The following is a 22159-nucleotide window of genomic DNA, read 5'->3' as shown; positions in this document are numbered from 1 at the left end:
ACACGATTAGTGATTTGGTTACAATTATTATTCCTTTAGTAATGTTTCCATCATAGAACTAAATATTTTGTTAAACAGGTCGTAAGTGGTTAGGATACGATTAAATTTAGAGTGATTAACACTTTTTCATGTGAGTGATATTTGACAAGAAAATAGAGAAGTTCAGGTTTTCTGAAAAATACAATTATAGTATATGGGATTATAAGTTTTTAAAAAAGATTAGTTGCAAGCCATCGGAATTGTATGCCTTAAATTTACGAAGAAAAAGAGCAACACTGTCTTCTGGGGTTGGCGACCAAAACATTCCTCCTCAAACCCAAAATTCAGCTTTATACTAAATAGTTTAGATGACATGTGGATATAGCAAAATCTTGAATTCCAAACCTAAAGAACTCAAATGACTCTTGACTTGACATTAAGATAAAAACGTGCATAAAAGTCAATGTATATTAGCAGAACATTTATTTCAATGGGAATTAAGAAATATCTGTGTAGTTTTGAGTTACTTATTAACTTTTCTAGTCGTCCTTTTTACCGGATATTGCATTCAATTCTCACATGCACAAATTGTGTTTGTTTGTTTTTCCTTTTGTACCCAAATGATCAATAAAACGCATTTTTATTTCTGCCAAACAAATGTCATTTTTATCTCATACAGCTTACTACGTCTGTCGATAATGTATCAATCAATCAAACAATTCTCCACGTGCAAGGTCAACCCACAACCTCAATATCATTAAATTCTTCTGAACACGTGTATTTCCCTATACTTTCGTAAGAAAGAAAAATTACGTTACTGGATTCATGACATTGAACAACTAATTACGTACCCGCAATACTAAAAGGAATAAACGATTCCTGAACTGATTGTAATCAGCTCCACGTTTTTACTCATCTTTTTTCAATCAACTCGATATTTATGCATGAATTTCCCTGTCATAGGGTGGAGTGTTATGTATTTGGCAATTCTATTAATGGAAAGCTATAAATTTCTCACAAAAATTAGATAATCCATGTCTCTTTCTAATCTATAATTACATCGCATGAAAACATCCTGTATGTTAATCAATGTCAGAGTATTACTGTTATTGATATTGATATTATTGATATTATATATTGATATTATTGATATTATATATTGATATTATTGATATTATATATTAATATTATTATTGATTTTATATATTGATATTACTTATATTATATATTGATATTATAATATTGATATTATATATTGATACTATTGATATTATATATTGATATTATTGATACTATATATTGATATTACTTATATTATATATTGGCATTATTGATATTATATATTGATATTATTGATATTATACATTGATATTTATATATTATTGATATTATAAGTATTATTTTTTTGTAAGAGAGAAAACTCAGGATCGTTAAGAGATAAAAAATAAGGTTATAGTTGAGCTTTTTTTTTTAAATTTCTATTGTAAGAAAAACGCTAAGCAAAATCACTCTACTTTTTTTTTTCATTTGCAACTGCTGTTAGTACTTTCCATCTGAGCCACGATGGCTCAGGGGATAGAGCGTTCGCCTTCTAATGAGGTGAACCAGGTTCGAATACAAGTAATGGCTGGTCGATACGAATTTCGCATCCTGTTGCACCGACCACAGAGCTGACGGGAAATATCCTCAGTGGTAGACGGATCATGGGTTAGAGTCCCCTTGCCGTCAGGCTAACCGTGGGAGGCTCTCGTGGTCTTCCTCCCCGTGTAACGCAAATGCGGATTGGTTGAAACAAAAAGTCCTCCAAGGCAAATTTCTCCCAATATTTGATCCAGCGGCTCCCGTGCCTTCTGGAACGATTGCAAAATTACAAGGCTACATTGTTGAACATTAGTAGTCGTAAGCCCAAGAATTGGGTCGGCTGTTCAACAACGGTTATAAAATAAAATACTTTCCATCTGTATTGCTATGTGACCTCCTTTTTTAGGGAGGAGGTTACTATAGATTTTCTTAAGATCGAAATATTTTCTCTTATCAGAAAATTACTATTCTGCGTCCTATGAGGAAAGAATTCTCATTTTCACTTACAATGCGTATTGTGCTTGACTTATTCTTACATTTTGCATAAAGAGTCTATCACATTACATAAAAGTATAAATGATAGAATCTAAAAACTGCGTCATTAAAAAATTATTTTTAGAAGGGCAAGTTACACAAACCGAGGCCGAAATTTCATTCATAATTTGCTGAAAAAATATACCATTAATATAACATCACACAAACTTTTAAAATATAATTCTTTTTGTTAAAACATTAAAGTCTTACGTTTTAAAATTGAGCTTTTTGAAAAAAAAATCCTTAACCTCAAAATATCGAATTAACAAAAATAGAAAATAGATAAAACTGACACCGACAAAAGATTTTATACAAGAATAGAAAATCTCTAGTGTAAACAGAAACATAAAATAAAGCTAAAATATCTTTACAAAAAATCTCTCCAAACATCAGTGGAGTCAAAACGGTCATGATTTATGCTTTTTAGCCAATAACTTCTAATTGCTTTGTATTTTATTTGACATAGTCGATATTTCAATCCCTATAATGACTCAAAAAACTGTCATTATCATTTCCTCCTTTTTGGAGTAACAACTTGTTCAATTACTGTAAAACAAACAACACCCTTGGAAATTTTACTCGATACATATAGCTGAACAATTCTTCTTTGGATGGTGCTTTTCTTAAAAGTGACGAAGTTAAAACTGTCTCTATGCTAAGTGTTTAGGTAAGTTGCATCAATTTAGCTATTTTTTTTATTTAATTTGAAAATTATATAAAAAGTTGAAAATTTTATTCTTGACTAAAAGGTTTTCTTATTTTTCACTTATCACAGATAGTTGCCATGACAATAGGATAATCCCTTCTTTCCATAGCGCTTTACTCAAAAGTAATTTATCTGAAACTAGAGCTAAGTTGTGTGTTTAAGTAAGTTATGATCATTTAGAATTTCTTTTTATTTAATTTATCTTATATAGATTTCCGCTAAAGTGTAAAATTAAGTTATTCTGCGGATCTGCAAAATACTTAAATAAGCCGTAGAGTGTCCAAAATAAAAACGGCCCCCTTTTTTTTCCCCTCCAGACGTGGACACGTACCCGTATAACTTTTGATCTATAGATCGCATTTTTAAAATTCGATTTCTCAAGAACTATTTGATCGATTTCGTTCAAATTTTGTATTTGGCCATTTAAATTTGTGTTCTCTAAAAAAATTCAAAAATTTGCATACCTTACAATTCAAAATTTATTTGACTATTATTAAATAAAATAACAAAATGTAATTAATATTTTTTTAATATTTTTTCTGTATGAAATTACCTTTGGATAAACAAATTTTATAATTGCGTACACAAATGTTTCAATTAACTTAAAAAGTTTTTGAGTTATGGCGAAATTTGCATAAAGTAAAATTAACACTAAGAGGTCCAATCTTTGAATCGCTCTCCTGTACAAACTATGGAGACCCTATTTCGCAGATTCCTTATATTTTTGGGGTCAAAAATCCGAATACATGTAAAAAAGGTATGTTTATTCAGAGAAAGTGCATTTTTGTGCCTGATTTCGTAACTTAAAATTTCACCTGCACTAATTAATTATCGTATTTGAGATCATGCCCTCGAGCTATTAAGATTGAGTCCTAGTACGTGAAGATCTGATCATTAGATCAAAAGTTATTCAAGATGATGCGTTTTTTATTTTACGCACGGTACATTACCTACTAGGCACTCCTTTAAGTGAAAAAAATTTATTGGCTGATACAACAGCAGTGTTTATATATTCGCTTAAATTAACATAAAGTCATTTATTTACTTTTTGCTTTTAAGTTGTCAAATTATTTGAATCATCAATCACTTTAAAACTAAAACTTTCAAAAATTCAAATTTTTTAAAGTATTATTACTAAGGCCAGGATTTTGATGACATTTACATTTTTTTGCATTTTTTGCATTTTTGGACACTTTTTGTCCTTTAGAGCGTTTTTTGAGATTTATAGGGCATTTTCTTTAAATTTTGGGGCGTATTTTGCATTTTAAAGCATTTTTAAATTTTTTGTTAATTTTTTTTCTAATTTTTATTATTTTTTATAATTTTTTATTATTACACTGGCTTTCAAACAATGAAGAAAATCTCTGGGATATTAAAAGGTGAAGCAACATCTTTTCAAATTGAGGAAGAATTGTCAGTAAGTGTGACCGTCCTTTTCAAGTACGCACCAATAACATCAGTAGACATTGAAAGAAGCTTCTTCTGGTATAAAAATTTGCTTTCAGACACGAGACGCTCGTTTACATTTCAAAATATTTAAAAAAAATTAATAATCCACTGTAATTCTGATATTTAGTAATATTATGAGATGGAAGTTGTTATATTCATTTAAGTTTCTATACAAAATGAAAATGTTTTGGAGTCAATATATTTTCCTTTTTTTTTTTATTTTAGGATATAAAACATATTTTTCAAACTTTAATGAACGTAGAACAAGTATTGCATTGCTTTATATTTTTGAAACGACTCATAATAATTTTAAAGAGTAAAACATTGTTTTAGTTCAATATTTTTACTTCTATTTAAGTCATGTCATAAGGCATTTTTAGCGCAATTTTCGTATTTTAAGGGCATTTTTTGCAGTTTGTAAGGGCAATTTTTGCACTTTTTAAGGACATTAATTGAGATTTTTTAGGTCATCAAAATCCGGGCTCTAATTATTACAATTAGAACAATTTCAGTTACTTGCTTTTTTATATCTTAGAAGTCTACTCAATACAATAGGAGAACCAGTTGATAGAATAAGAAAAATAAACTTTCAAACTTTGACGATACGAAAACTGTCAATGAAGTAGGAAAATTGCGGAAAGTCCTTGATTCCTCATTTTAAGGGATTGTCCTAATTTATCTGCATATTTAGTAGGCAATATGCATATTAACGGCCTTGGAGCTTTAGCGATTACATATATTAAGTGAACTTGCATATGCGAACAATGCTCAAAATAAAAAACGGAACATTTAAAATAACTTTCGATCCAATGTTCAGATCCTAATTCTCTCGGATTTAATCTCAAAGGTTCAAAGGAGTGATTTCAAATATACTAATTAATTAAGTAACAAAGTTTGAGAGAAATCGGACGAAAATTTCCTGAGAGATCGAAATTTTGAAATAAGACTTTAAAGTTCAATTTCTAAAAAACTATTTGACCGATTTCACTCATATTTTTTATTTTGCCATTTATAATTACATTCTTTAAAATGAAGTAAAAAATTTAATATTTCACAAATCAAAATTTTTCGATTAATATTAAATAAAATAATAAAATTTAATAAATATTTACTAAAAGTTATATTTTGCATGGAGTTATCTTTGGATGAACGAATTTTATAATTGTGTACAAAAAAATTTCAATTCGCTTAAAAAGTTCTCGATATAAGGCGAAATATGCAAAAAGTAAAATTAACGTTATAGGATCCAAACGTTGGTTCTCTCTCCTGACCAAAAACAAATTCTCCTAACTATATTTCCGAGATTGTGGCTAACGCCCATATATGCGGCAACGTTACTTTTAAAAATTAATAAGTAAAAGTACAAGTATTTTTAAAAAAAAGTAACGAGTAAAAAGTAAACAGTTCTTATTTTAAAAAGTAACGAGTAAAAAGTAAAAGTACAAGTATTTTTAAAAAAAAGTAACGAGTAAAAAGTAAACAGTTCTTATTTTAAAAAGTAACGAGTAAAAAGTAAAAGTACAAGTACTAAACAAAAAAAGTAACAATTTAAAAGTACATTTCTAGGAAATCGAAAATTTAAAGTAACCTAAAATTTTATTGAATAATATTATGTTCTTTAATGTTTTGCAAAATTTTTGTTATTTATTTAATTATTTTTAATTTTGAAAGTTATGGACATTAATTTATTTTTAAATTCGGAAGAATATTATAATATAATTTTATAATATAATTGTATAATAAAATTTTAAAATCAAATATAATTTTAATATCAAACTTTTTATGGATTTGCACGAAAAGGAAATTTTATCCATTGATTTTAATTTTTAGTTTATTATTTTTATTTATTTAAATTACCATTGATTTAAAATTGTTTTACTCTATAGAAAAGCGTTTTAAAAGCACAAACATAAACAAAGCAAACACGGGGTTTCAGATCGCTTTGTGATCTTTCAGCTAGTAAAAAATAATTGAATGTGCAGTATAAGTTGAAACAGAACAGTCTACAGTTTTATTTGTAACAATGGCTATTGCTGAAGTCATGCGAGAAAATCATTTTCCGAACATTTCTGCTTGACGGAATAATTAAAATTTGTAAACGAATTTTAGTATCAGCGGCTAAATTAATACCTTCGAGTTTTCAAGAGTTAAAATAGTAATTATAATAGTTTTCAATAACACAAATAGTTCTGAAGTTCTTAGAAATTTGACTGGGCGTCGTTTGACAAGGTCGGGCATAAACATAATTTTAGTAAAAAATGTACTAGATAAAAATGTATTTAGTAAAAAATGTATTAAGACAAAAATGTATTATTAGTGAGTTCAAAAAGAAAATTGAAAAACTTAATAACAAAATCCAACATTTTTTACTTGAAATGTATTAAATAAATGCATAAAACTCGAAAATAAATGAGAATAACTTTCTAATTAATATTTTATTCATTTTGCAAAATAATTGCATTTCGAAAGTCGTGTCACTGAGTCTGTTGGGAGATTTTCTCAGAACGTGCTTAGCCACGCTGAATAAGCGCTCCACGGGAGCACTAGAAGGTACTGCAGTATTATGTTTCACATAAAATTTTTTTACGATTGGATATCGGTTCAAAATTTATATGCTTTCCGTTTCGACATTTGAGCTCATGTATGCCATAAATTCTTCTGTCTCTGTGATTGGCATGATGTTTTCAGCTTTAGAAAATTTAAAATCCCTGGGTTTTTTCTGTTAAGTTGTTAGTTGTAGCAGGGTGTTCAGCTTGGAGCTTCCTCCCTAGCTCATTCTTTCAACCAATTAAATTTGATGCAAGGTACCAGACCTGCAGCAATTAATAAATCGTCCTGCCATTTCATATCGCGAAACATTTCGCAGTTCAAAAGAGCCATCCTTTCCCTTTCAGGAATGACAATTTTAAAAGGTCAAGATATTTAAACACGAAGTTAGCTGTGAATGCATATATATTGCACATTAATTTTACAAATTAAAAAAACATAAGCATTTTTTTTTAATTTAATTTTTTTTTAGAAAGCTATCTGAGTTTTAGAAAGAAAAATCGATTTCATTCGACATTTCCGTTACAAATACTTGTACTTTTTCCCTAAAAAAGTAGCGAAAGTACAAGTAAAAGAACTAAATTTAAAAAGTAACGAAGTACAAGTAAAAGTACGTACTTTTTACTTGTACCGGCGGTACAAGCAACGAAAATAAAAGTACTGCCATATATGCTGACGCCTATAGTTTGAGGGTCAAAAATCCAAATCTTTTGAAAGAACTGCATGTTTATACAGAGAAAGTACGTATTAGTTTTTTAACTTAATACAAAACAAATGAAATAAAATAAAAATATGACCACCGAAGCCGACGTCTTCAGGGGGTACCGGCCCCGGTAGCCATTAAAAACAAAACCATTTCTATTTGAGGGAGAAGCAAAAGCTTAAAATATCTCCCTCAGTACCCCGATGGTTTTGTATAGAGGTCCAGGAAAAACAAGATACATTCAAAAGAATAAACAAATTACGAAAAGAAAATCAATAAAAATCATCAGAAAATTAAAAACTCACAGTCACAGTCACAGGAAAATAACAAATAATTAATAATAACAATAATTATACATTTTACATTTGCAGAAGCATGATAGTTTTTCGACTGCTATTAATTAAATAAATATCTGTAAATTGATCTGAAATCAAAACAAAGTGATTTTTCAAAGCTAAAGTGTAAGAGGACGAAATATTTTTTTAAGTTGACATCTAATTTCATATCTTTTTTTTTAATTTAAAGTTTAGTGAAAGAGAATTCTATTTTCTCTGTTGTCTAAATTCTATTCTTCATTGTTGTCTGAAGCCAATTTTCCTCTAAAAGTTGGTTTAATCACTCTCTTTCTTATACTTGGTTTCTATGTTTATTTTATTATATTTATTTTTTGGCCAACCCAATTCTAAGTTTTCGGCTATCAATACTTAACTCCACAGCCTAGTAATTCTGAAAGCTCAAACGACAAGGCAACTCCTTGATCACGCTTTGGGACAAGTTAGCCTTCATGGAGGACTTTTTGATTGGAATTAACCTGCATTTGCTTTACATGAAAAGGAAAACCTCCCACAGTTAGCCCGACTTCACGGCGATTTTATTTTATTTTATAACCGTCGTAGCCGACCTAAATTTTGAATTTACGACTACCAATTTTCAACTCCATAGGCTTGTAATTTACAACTCAATCCTGAAAACAAGAGAGCTCCTGGATCAGTACCCCCAGAGGTATCTATTTGTTATTGGAACTTGGAGAACTTTGTGATCCCGACAGATTTAGCGTGCACCTATTAACATTTAATTCACGGGGATTCTTCAGTCGGCTGGAATCGAACTCAAATGCCCTACCAACCGAGCTATTAACCCATTATCCATCTACCACAGAGGATATTTTATGGCAGCACTGTAATCAGTGCGAACGGAAAGTAGAATTTGATCAGCCAAAGCTAGGGATTTGAACCTGGGACACCTCATTGGGAAGTCAGTCCTCTAGTCCCAGAGCACGTTGCTTTCATTGTTTTCCTCACCATGTAACTCAAATGCGGGTAAGTTGTATTAAGAAGTCCTTCACGAAGAGTAATTTATCCCAATGCTTGTTTCACGAATTCCCTTATCTTATGGATTGGGTTCAAAATTACAAGGCTTCGAAATTGAACATTAATAGTCGCAAACGTAATAAACAGGTCGGATGTTCAACGCGGGATGCGAAATATCAAAGAAAATATAGAGTTTCAATTCATTTTTTTTAATTACTGAAAAATTAGATTCTTACATTGATTTTAATGATTTTTAATTAAAATGGAAGGTAATATTGCCATAGTAGCGATTTTTTAAGATGTTTAATAATTCCTAGGAAATATTTAAGCCTTCTGCTCATTTTGAAGAATGGTTAGTTCTTTACTGCACAAAAATGTTAAAGCCTTTATTTTTATTCCTTTTTGCGCAAGAGATTTGGAGTAAATCCTAAGAGAAAATTCTATTTTGTGTTTCATGTATATTGTTTCATTTCGGTAGAATGTTTTTGTAAATTTTCGAAGATTCGCTTTTATTAATTTTATTTAAATAAACGCTAAGTATTTTTGAAAATATTTAAAATAATCAATCATGTATTTCATGGCATTTACATGACCTAAATATCTTTGTCTTATTTTAATGTGTCTATCTCATATGCGATTTTTAAAAAAATATATGTATTTTTAGGTTTTTCAGGAAGAATGCATCTTCAAAAATCTACCATCCTGCAAATGATGGAAATTGCACTCTTAAGTGTAGCAATTTTCCCATATTGCTTTAGTAAGGTATGTTTTCTTCATTTTTTAGAGGATTTTCTTTTTTCAAAAGTCGATCTTTCAATCAAACATTGAGATTGTTTAAATATTGGAGAAGGGAAACAATATTGCACTTGAATGTGGCAGAATAGCAGCGAAACGGTGACTTTGTCGCAAAACGTTACAGAGTTCTAACAGAAAGATTTCTCTTTTAAAAAAGTAAAAAAAATTTAGTTCTCAGTTTTACAGAAATTTGCGCGTAATATTTGAATCATGCATTTAGATAATCACTCTTTTCACGAGTTCAATTTACGCCGATAATGTCGTAAATCGATGTAATGTTTCTGTTGAATTTTCGGCAGTTATTGAAATTGATTTCTACGCGATCTTTAAGTATCCCGGTACATTTCAAATAATATTAAAATTCAAATCATTTGAGTATTTAGTTTTTAGGGCAACAATTTTGTCGAATTTTTGGCAGTTACTGCAATTTTTTTTCTCCATAGTTTTTAAATCCGTAATTTTTAATACGATATTACGATATACGATATTACGATATACGATATACGATATTACGATATACGATATTACGATATTACGATATTACGATATTACGATATACGATATACGATATTACGATATTACGATATACGATATTACGATATACGATATTACGATATACGATATTACGATATACGATATTACGATATACGATATTACGATATACAATATTACGATATACGATATTACGAAAAACGATATTACGATATACGATATTACGATATACGATATTACGATATACGATATTACGATATACAATATTACGATATACGATATTACGAAAAACGATATTACGATATACGATATTACAATATACGATATTACGATATACGATATTTAATACTATATTACGATATACGATATTTAATACGATATTACGATAAACGATATTTAATACGATATTACGATATACGATATTTAATACGATATTACGATATACGATATTTAATGCGATATTACAACAACCTTATCTAGAAACGAAACACACATTTGAGTAACCCTTGAGGAGTCCGATTCGCGTGATTTCGTCGTCGATCGTTTTTTCGGCAACGGATTTCATGATTTTTAGTTAATATTCATTGTTATGATTATTTACGAAATTCGAGAATATCACTCATAATATTAGAATAAAAAATTATTACATGTTCAATTAAAAAAATTTCAATAGTTTTTTTTTTTTGTTATTTGTTATTATTAAAAGTATCTCGCAGAAAGATATTAGTGCTAGAGAGTTTTGTCAAAAAATTCTGAAACAGGGATAGCACTTCAATGTGGTATTTTCACACCATCTCTACAAAATATTAGAAAAATAAAGATTTATAAACAGCGATTCTTTTTCAAATCTTGGTATCAGTTTTTTTTTATTGTTTTTCAAAATTATACCGATTGTCCTAGTTACTACATTTTGTACACCTGTCGCTTTTGTAAAATTTGGAATTGAACGTCTATTTCCGAGCGCTCGTAAAATTTTTATTTTAATTCATATTTTCTGAAGCTAATGAAGTTTTTATATTATTAAGTATTAACTGTTATGGTTGGATATTGCAAATTTTATCCTGTACACTTCACGGATAAAAGAATAGTAAAACAAAATGAGTCACAATACAAAGGAATTTTTATATATTTATTGGCCAAATAGTTAAAAAAAAATTTATTTCTACAATGCATAGTCATATTGCAAAACATTTTTCCATTATTTAACTTTTTATTTTTGTTTTCATACTTATTTGCTTTTTTTGTTGGAGACAAGGGGCGACATCACGCCGACAATTTTTAATTTTTATATATTTTTTTGGTCAATTTTTTAGTCTATTCTTTTTATAGAGCACAGAGCAATTGTCAGAACATGACTTTTTTTTTTACTTTGTAGAAGCACGTGAAATATGCTTTTCAATTTCTTTCTGAATATTTCATTAAAATTTTTCTGAATATTTTATATCTTTATTGGAGCTGCTTGGTGACCACAATTTTTCTCTTGATACATCTCTTTTTCTATTCTTTTTCATCTTCACTGTTTTTATAGAATTGTTAGAAGCGCATGGTACATTAGTTTCTCTCCTTTTCGGTATAGGTAAAAAAATACCTATAGCTGTTCTACTCTTATACTATTAGCTGATTTCCTTTAAAGGTTGGGTATACAGCTACCATCAACGGTATAATACTACCTACAACCTTTACAAAATCTATTTTTAAAATTTTGAGAAAACGTAGTAATAAGTACAATTCCTGTACATTGTTGCTTCAAATCATTTTTTTCCTATGTTTCCGTAGAAACATATGCATGAGATAAGTTTCAGTTGCTGTTTAAAATTTAGCACATGGGTTGTATTTGCTTTGAAAGAAATTTCCAGAATAGTTTTTTGATTTTCTTATTCTTCTTGAATTTTTAAACCTCTACCATCCATGTTTTAAGCATCCGACATCTATTGAAGTTATTGTCTTTAAATGCAACATTTAGTTAGTTTTGTTCTATATTAATTTTGTTCTTATATTGCTCCTGCGCAAAAACATATGGATATCTGCATGGAAATTTAGCATAGTACATTTAAACGAAAAGTAAACTGATAAATTGCAGAATTGGAAGAAAAGAAAAACACTTAAAAAAAACTTAATTTCCGCGTTTTTGCGACGGATGTTTTGTATCCTTTGATTTTTTTGGTCTAAGTCCTTTTTTTATGAGTCGCCATTTCCTCTTGAAAAAGTTCTTCTTAGGTGGTTTGGATTTTTCCACACTTGGTTCGTCATCCTTCACTCTTAATGGTTCGTTGTCATCAAAGTCCTTCAATATCTCAACACGAGAGTTCTCTTGGTTATTAGAAGCTCTTCCCTCGCTAAGGTGTAGTTCTAACGGGGTGAGCTGTGAAACATTGCTGATGTCAGATGAATTTTCATGTTTCATTTCGCCAGAGTTGATCTTATTGCCAATGTTCAGTTGGTTAACACTAGCTTTTCCATCCATTTGTTCAGAGGACAATTGAGGAATATTGCAGTTGTTTGTCGCATTTTCTTCACTTTCAAATTCTGTGGGCTCATCAGAGTTGGTGTTATTCTCTGTGTCCATTTCATTAGTATGCTTAACTCTTCCCTGACTCACTTCCTTCCGGATCAGGGCGAGCAGTGAAAGAAAGTAGATGTTAGGTTTGTTTTCCTCACGTCCAATTTCTTTGGTTATGTCAGAGTTGGTGTTGTTTTCTGAATTCTTGTGATTTACAAAGTAAACCTTTTCCTCAGTCAGATCTATTCGAATTTGGGAGAGCTGTGAAAAATCGCTGATGTTAAGCGCATTTTCAACAATCTCCTTTCCCTTGGATTCATCAATGTTGATCTGAGAAGGATTACAGTTGTCAAGTTTAATTTTGTCTGTCTCAATCTGGTTCTTTTTATTCTCTTCATTAACTCTTCCCTCATTTAATGCTGTTTGTAATGGGGCGAGCTGCGAAACACTGCAGATATTGGGAGCATTTCTTTCAAGTTCCATTTCTAATTCATCCTCTATAGTAGTCATTTGATTGGTATAAACTCTTCCCTGGCTCAATTCTGTTTTATGCGGGGTGAGCTCTAAAGTGTTGCAGATGGTGATTGCAGATGGTGATGTTGATTCTAGATCCGTCTGGATCGCTTTATCCACTTGATTGTTCAGAACTCTTCATCCGCTGATGTTCTGCGTTGGCCGGGTGAGTTGAGAAAAGTTGTCATTGTCCACTGTTTTTTTGGATTTCTTCCTTTTTATGCTAAAATAATTGTTAAAGTAAACAAGTAAACTTGTTAGTTTGGATGTAAAATAAAAATAAAAATTTTCTTCAAAATTTTAAGTAAAGATAGACAAATCTTTCTTACGTTCGCAAATTAGCTTAATCTCAATTTTCCTTTCTTTTTGTTATGTATAATGTTCAAAATTTTTGTCTCTGTATGGGCTAATTGAAATCTAAAAAAAAAAAACACACACAATTTTTTTTCAAAATCGATTTCGTATTAGTACTTTTTATGGAACAAATCTGATCTCGCATGGTTTTTCCAGACGAGTTAAGTACCGTTAATGTCTACGAAATTGACACTTCTTCAGAGTTTAAATCTCCACTTTAAATAAACACTTTCTTCTTTTTGACTTTTTACCGTTATTTTTACTAATCTAAAAAGTCTTTTAATTTATCATATTTTTCGCTCGATAAATGGAATAGTGTAATGATATTTTTTCTCCTAATTGATTCATTAATACTTAGTAATAACAATTAAGGTATTTATTATAGCAACTAACAAAAAAAAAGAAATTTTAAAATTTGAGTTAATATTGATAATAAAAACTGATTACACTATCTTTACTGAAATCAATAAAGTTTATATTTAAACTTTATTGATTTCAGTAAAGCCTTTGATTTATTTAAGAGACAGAAATTATGGGAAATTTTATCACTTTATAATATACCAGATTAACGTAATCAAACATATGTATGATAACAGCAAAGCATGTATAGAAATAAGTGGAGAATTAACTGAATTCTTTTTGGTAAAAACTGGCGTGAGACTGGGATGTGTTTTATCAGGATTTTTATTTATACTGGTGATAGATTGGATTATGCGAAACATCTTGAAAGATGAAAAAAGAGGAATAAGGTGGAATTTCACAACTACTTTAGAAGACCTTGATTTTGCTGATGATATCGTACTTTTTTCATCCAAATGTACAGACCTTCAGCTTAAAACAGACAAATTCAACAAATATTCAAATAGTGTAGGTTTATTCATAAACAAGAAGAAAACTAAAGTAAAGGGAATAAATCGAAAGAAAAATGTCAAAATTAAAATTGAAAATCACGAAATAGAGGACATAGAGTCATTTAGCTATTTAGGTTCTATTGTAGATAAAAAAATAAAAAAAAGGTGGAAGTAGTGAAGATATTAGACAGAGAATAATCAAAGCAAGAACATGTTTTAAGGGATTACATAAATTTTGGAGAGAGTCAAATATTGAAATAAAGACAAATATAGTTGTTTACAAAGCTATTGTTAGAGCAGTACTATTATATGAAGCAGAAATCTGGAAACAGACTAAGTTCGAATGAGGAATATCTGGCTGGGAGGAAGCAAGATCTATTGCTAGAGACAGGAGGCGTTGGAGGGATATGCTAGAGGCCTTAAAGAGGTAAAAGACAGTGTTATCGCTTGAACATTCTGCAATAGCACTATAATGAATTTCTGGATGAACAATGATTATGGTCAGACAAATTTAAGACTCTTTTTATACAAATTAATCAACCATCATTTAAGCAAGATAAACCGTTTGGGTTTGACCTTTACCTTACACATAATCAAAAATCAAGCTAAAAAGGAATTTATATTAATGATTAGAAATTTATGATCAAAATGACAGTCAGCAATTTATTGAGAACAAAAGCACATTAACAGAAACTTTATAGAATGCTTTTCAAAGTTCATTCATAATCAATAAATGGTTTATTAAATCATGCTTTTGATTGCACAGTTCTTTGATTGTACAGTTAGCAGTCCATTTTTTTATTTTAAGAAGATATTCAGCTTATTGATTGTACAAAGATCTGTTTTAATTCATAAGAATTGATAAGCAATGCATTGGCATTGAAGTAAGTTATTCAGTTACACAGCTGAATGATTTTTTTTAGATATTTATAAATGATTATAAAGCAATGGTTTTTATTGTTTATCTTATTTGAAAATTCTTTTGTCAAAATGTGTGTTTCCATAATCATTTTACTCCGAATATTACTTATTACATAAAAATTATCAGCTTGATTTGCAAATTACGTTTGTGATACCTTTCTAATAAATTCTTTTCGTATGTGATTCCCATAATCACCATCTTCCATGTATTCTTGTCCATGTAAAAATATAGAAACAAGAGGAGTCGAAATTCGATATGTAAGCAGTAAATAAATAAAAAACGTTTAAAACATTTTTGACAAATCATTTTTAGAGGAGCTAAGATTCAATATATGAAAAACAATTTATTACTGGAAAAAAACAAGAACATGTTTTTGGCAATTACTTTTCTCTTCTTGATATCACAGTATATGATGTTTTTAATCCCTCTCCTCTTTTTAATGATTCACTGACTTTGGAGGGAATTTTTTTTCCCTTCTCCTCCCTGTGACTTCCACAAAAATATAGTTTTACTTCTATTAGAACAAATATTGTATAATTTAGTATAGCATTATGGAAGATACGAATTTCAAATACTGTCGTCATTCATATGTTGCACTTAGCCCAAGGAAATTTTAAGGACATCATAACGTTACAAAAGTAAATTTCAAACGTTACATGAATTTTTTTTGTCTTGTTTTTAACTGCAATGAAATTTTTTCGATTTTTTTTTATAAAATTAAAATTTTTCATCCTTAATTTTACTTTTTATTTCCTAATTAACTTAATTTATGTTTTATAGCACTTATTATGGAGAAACTTCAAACTGAAAGTGAATAGTGATATTTAACAATAAGTAATGTACTTCAGCTCCAAAGATAAAATAGAGAAATATAATACTCACATTTTTCTCCAGATGTAGCGGAAAATATTAGGCATGATAGCTTTTTGAAACTTTTTGAAGTTGGTAATCGTAACTACGTCGCAAGAAGGTTTTGAGGAAATGGAAGGATTATATTGTTAAAATGACAGACGATGATATGCCTCATTGTTGTTTGTCTCGTTGGGAAATTATTTTAAAAATTAATAGGTTTCGATTGTTATCATACACTTGGAATTTGTAAATGCAACAATACTTCTTTTTTATTATTTAGTCAAAATTTAAACAAAGTTTATTTGGTACTCGTCATGAAATAAAAGATGCTTTTGATGTTACTATAATTTTATTATATTTTACCCTTACTTTTCACAAATTTCACTTTATCTTTAAGAGAAATTATTTTAATATTAAAAAAAATTATTAGTTTTGAAAATTCAACAGAAGAGCTAACTTGACCCAAATACACCGAAGAGCCATTACATTATGACCACCCCGCTAATAAAATGTAGGACCATCTTTAGCCCTCAAAACAGCTAGCACCTGCCGTGGCATTGATTCCACAAGGTGCTGCTATTTAGTCTGAGGTATCTAGTACCAAGCGCTCACCAACTGGTCCTGAAATTCCCCCACATTGCGAGGGGGTAGCGTGGCAGCACGAATTTGGTTCTCCAAGTAGGACCACAAATGCTCAATTGGATTAAGGTCAGGTGAATTTGGGGGCCAAGACATGACTTGAAAGTCACTGGAATGTTCCTCGACGATTCGATCCTTATGACATGGTGCATTATCCTGTTGGTAAACACCATCCCCCGCAGGAAAAACTGTTGCCATAAATGGGTAAACCTGGTCTGCAACTATGTTCAAGTAGCTTACAGACGTCATGAATTGTTCTATGAGGATTATGGGTCCTAATGTGCCCCCTGAAAACATTGTTCCTGGGCGAGAAATTATGAAAACCTTGGCGAGTCCATTATTACAGATAGAGGGTGGTCATAATGTAATGGCTCTTCGCTGTATTTTAATATATATTCAATGAAATTAATGATATCGAAGTCTTATTTTATAATCATGTTATAAGCCGTTTAAGGAAATGATTTTATCATGTAGCACTTACAAGGGAACACACTGCGGTGTTCAGGGAGCGCTTGCCGAACAATTTGCTTTATGAAATTCAATCAAATTTCTTGCTAGGTAACTAAGGAAATATTAGTAAAATTTTTCTTTTCTATAATATCAGATTTTTCCCATATCTGTGAAGCAATGGTCTTACCTGAAAAAAGAGCTAAATGCAGCAGGAATCGCTCTTATTTTACATTTAATTATGCTTGTTAAATAAATATTATCGAGTTAATTAAATACAGTGCCGTATCGCACATCAAATTTATTGAAGTTTATTGAAATTTATTGAATCATTCTCGTCTGCGTCTTTTACTTAACTTAGATTTATAATTTGTTTAAGTATTTTATTGTAACCATGTTATATTTTTGTTTTGTGTACCTGGCAACTTCGATGCATAATTAGCTTGTTTATGTTTGTTAAGTAAGAAATATAGTGAAAGAATTTAAATCTTCATGAAAAAATATAGAATGCGTCACTAAAGAGATTTGAGGTAAAAATATACTTGAGGGTGTCCCTTGGCGAAATTGGCGACTTTTGCTTGGCGCCATTCCTGTTTGCGCGCAACACCGTGGTAACAGGAATGGCGGCGAAAACATAATGATATTTCAATAAAACATTCCAAAAATTTCAACAAAACCTCGACCAAAACTTTATAAAATTGCAATGAACCTGTGGCGTAACTACTATTATAAATATTGAATACCAATTCACTAGTATATAAGACATGCTAACTTGACACTAGTATATAAGACATGTTAATAAGACATGTACCTTTTGATAGATGATGGTTGACATAGTCGATTATCAAATTCTCTCAAACCCAATGTAAGCAAAATCATTAAACCCAATAAAATGCATTTTGAATCGAATCAAAAATTAATGGAGTAAGCAAGCACAGGAAGAAAAGGAAAAAAACAACTCACTTCTTCATTAAGCTTGAATATTCTCAGGCACAGAATACTCGAATAGCAGTTAGATACTGTCTAAATTTATCATGAATAGAATCTGTGTACCTCCATCGCCACATGAAGTCCCTTTTTATGACTGCCCACATACCTTCGATCTTATTGACCAGAAGCAAAAGCAACCTTACCAGCCGGTATCCAACGTAGAACTAACGGACTTCTGAAATTATATATACTGCTGAACATTTAAAAACAACGCTAAAATATAAACCAATCAACATCACGGTTGGGTTTCAACATCACCCAGCTTGGCTACCAACCGCGATCACAATTTGGCGAGAATCAAGGGGCACCCTCAAATATAGTCTACCCAGATTTGATACTTGCCAGGTTTGTATCACTCAAAATAGAATGAAAAGAAATTTGCAACGTAACAAAACGTAAGGTAAACAAATCTCGCGTTTCAACAACAAATAAAGATGGAGATAAAGCCCCTGAATTGGACAGGCCGACTTATAATTCATTTCGGAGCAGAAACTTTTCCTCTAATAATGAAGAGCTACAAGATTTGGTAACTTATCGCTACAAACGACTTTAACCTCAGCTATAGGATAATCAGTAAAGAAAAGCGTGCATCGAATAACATTGTTTTTCAGAAACTTTTTTTCTTTTTGTGCTTATACACATTCACTGCACATTTTTCTACCGATTTAAAGTTTTAAATAAAAAAAAACTGTGCATGTGTTATATTCTAATTACATAAATTTTTTTAATAAATTATTTCAAAGTAAATTTGGTACTAAATTTTATTATTTTAGTTAGATATGGGTTTATTAAATTTCTTTTCAGATTTTTTTAAAAAAAAATTAAAATGGAAACATATTTTGATCTGAAACATTTTTAAGTATGTTTTTATATTCAAATTAATTAAATTTTTCAAGCAATATTCTAAACGTAATTGTCTACAATCATGAGAAGCAATAAATTAGTACAGGAAATTAGAAGCAATAAATAGTATAAATAAAACATAGTATAGGAGCCTTAGATCTAGATACCGTGCACTACGTTACTTGCAAATATCCCATTCCAAAATATAAGAATGAAATTTCAAATAAAAACAATCTTTTTATTTCCAATGAGCTGCACAAGTGCAGATATGAGCAGACCTTGTGCGTTCTCCAGAAGTGGTATCCACTCTTTCAGGACCACCACAATGGGTGAGATACCGTTGGCCATGTTAATTTGGACGTCTAGTTTCTGCCACACTAGATGGCAGCACCGAGACTCTTATTTGGATGCTAAAGTGCACTAAGAATTTTAATTTTGCCGGAAACGCCAAGAACCAATAAGGCACTCCAGGGATCTTTCACATGCCGCATAATAATACGACATGGCCGCTGAGGATTTTCTGCATCCCGAAAATCCAGTGTCTGGGCCGGGGATCGAACCCCCAAAAATAATCTTAGAGTTCATAAATAATAATAAAAGCAATTTTAAAATGGAGAAATCGCGCTAGACGTCATGTCGCTTCAAAACAAAAACAATGGCTGTTGCCAAATTGTCTGATTCACTGTTGCAACTTCTATTTATAATAATTCTGTTAGGATTTAGTACTCTTTTTTGTAATTTTATTTAAGCCTTCTGAAATTATAAGAAATCAAGAGGACAAATCATACAACCAGCTAAAGGAAGGGATTCTTCACAACAATAACAAAATCGTCATCTCATGTACTTTTGGAGAAAAAGTAATACTTATCATCGACAATGAAGTAAGTAGTTATATCTTATTATGCAAATTGACAATTAAATTCGCACTAAAAATAAATTTACCGAGATTCCGACAACTGAATTTATAGCAAATCCCAAAAATAAAACTTTACAAAAATACCAGAGATACTGAACACTTTTTTAGAACCCTATTCACATTTATGCAAATAGGAATGAGGATTTGTCCCGCAGTGGTTAAGATATGGTTCCCAACAGATAACCGAAGTCAAGCATCACTGACTGCGGTCAGTGTGCGGGTGGCTGATCACTTGGATCAGTCTGAGTAGGGACCGAGGGTGTGCGGTATTGGTCCTCGTTAAACTGTTCTACCGTAAAGTGTTCGACTTCGTGTGTAGGTTGTCGGGCTATCGAAGCGGGGGTGCCATCCCCTCTGCAGAGGATCAAAATTGTGATGGCATGTCTTCGGATCATCCTCAGGGATGTTTCCTAGACCGTCGCCAATAGCCCATTGTGCAGCTCTAGTGCGACGCAAATGAACTACTACTACTACTACAGGAATGAAGAATCAAGTTATTTTTAAAGAAACCTATTATAAAAAGTTATTATCATTAGAAAACCATTAACTTAATCATGAACTTTTCCTTGTTTTTTATTTAACTTTTCATTTGGACTGATTTTTCATTATTTTATTTTTATTTTTTCAGAACTCAAGCTTGCAAGCAATGGATCAGAATCTTGAAAAACTCATAAATAAGTCATGTACATTGCTTTCGATTTCCTCGTAAAATGGCCATTGCACATTGATCTCTGAAATGCATGTAAATAATGAATTAAATATATCGTTGGACAATCTTCAACGCTTCTACGAATTTGATCCCCTGCCTAAGGAGATTTCTATAATCAATCTCCAGTTTCACAAAAATAATTGATTCACGTCTTCACAAATTGACCACCTATGTGGATGAAATTGGTGCATAACATGAGATCAACTGGCGCAGGTTTGACTTGATTTAGCTTTACAAAACGTATCAAGTGCATTAAGAAAACGGATAAGATCTTTATTTTTTATGAATTCTTTTGAAATTTTCCCTGTTATCGTAAATGATTGAAATCAAGAGGATGTCGATTTTCACCGGTGAATGTCAAGAATCACATACTCGCTTTGGTGAATGTCCAAAATATTTGTTATATCCTATTTGATATTAATTTATTCGTTGATATTATTATTTTTATTCGATAGTTAAATATTTTCTGAGGATAGATTACGAAAAATATCAGTGTTAAGAGTACCGATTAAATGCATGACGGATAGTGATACTTTTAACTTTAAAAGAACATGAGTGTAGGGTATACCGGACACCGAGTAGGGTATACCGGACACCAAGTACACCGGGCAGTGGTACTTAAATAGACCTTGTACTCATATATATTTCGGAGCCTCGGTAGCGCAGTAGGCAGCGCTTTAGACTCATATATATTTCGGACATTTAACAAAGCGAACATGTGATTGTCAACATTCACCGGTTACAGTGCTGGTAGAAGTCAACAACCGCCAATTCCAGTCATTCAAAGTGACATTGCACTAGTATTGTACTAGTAAGTAAGTTTCTGAACTGTATATAATTATGCTTTATGAGTATTTAATAATAAAGTTATTCTCGATCTTTTCTTTTTTGTCTAGGCACACTTTTAACGATTTTGACATTAGACGGCACACAAAGAAAAAAATAATAAGTTTAAGAGTTATTGACTTGCTTTACATACTTTTTAATTTAGTTGTTTATTTACCTCTTTTTTGCTTTTCATTAATTGTCAGCTTGTTTTTTATATTTATTAATTTTTAGTTTTTTTTTTTTTTACATTAATTATTATTTTTGTGACTCCTTGTTAACTTGCGTTTTTGCTAATTATTAATTGTTAGCTTGTTTTTTTAGTAATCCTTTGCTAATTTGTCTTGAAACTATTAATTGCATAGATTATTTTAATTGATAGCTTTTATTTCCCTTTGTAGGTTAATGTTTAGCTTGTTTTTTTTTGTTAATTTATAATTTTAATAGTCATTAAATTTCCTACTTATTTTAACATTTTAAGATTGTCGCCGACAAAGATGTAAAGCCATGGAAAAATTATAAAAATTATAAAAAGTATATATATATATATATTATATATATATATATATATATATATATATATATATATATATATATATATATATATATATATATATATATATATATATATATATATATATATATATATATATATATATATATATATATATATATATATATATATATATATATATATATATA

At 30.3% G+C, this 22159-nt stretch overlaps 1 long non-coding RNA gene across 1 annotated transcript; it reads left to right on the top strand.

The window, feature by feature from the left end:
- Positions 1–2621: 2621 nt before the first annotated feature.
- LOC107444960 (uncharacterized) lies at positions 2622–21515 on the top strand. The gene is made up of 5 exons (XR_001584195.3): positions 2622–2761; positions 2870–2961; positions 9474–9571; positions 19757–19888; positions 20552–21515. It is a non-coding gene; the product is annotated as an uncharacterized LOC107444960 (long non-coding RNA).
- Positions 21516–22159: the final 644 nt, after the last annotated feature.

This window comes from Parasteatoda tepidariorum, chromosome 4, assembly GCF_982258835.1.
Source record: "Parasteatoda tepidariorum strain Cologne lab strain chromosome 4, Ptep-v5.0, whole genome shotgun sequence".
Lineage (NCBI taxonomy): Eukaryota > Metazoa > Arthropoda > Arachnida > Araneae > Theridiidae > Parasteatoda > Parasteatoda tepidariorum.
This window is presented reverse-complemented; position numbering and strand designations above follow the sequence as displayed.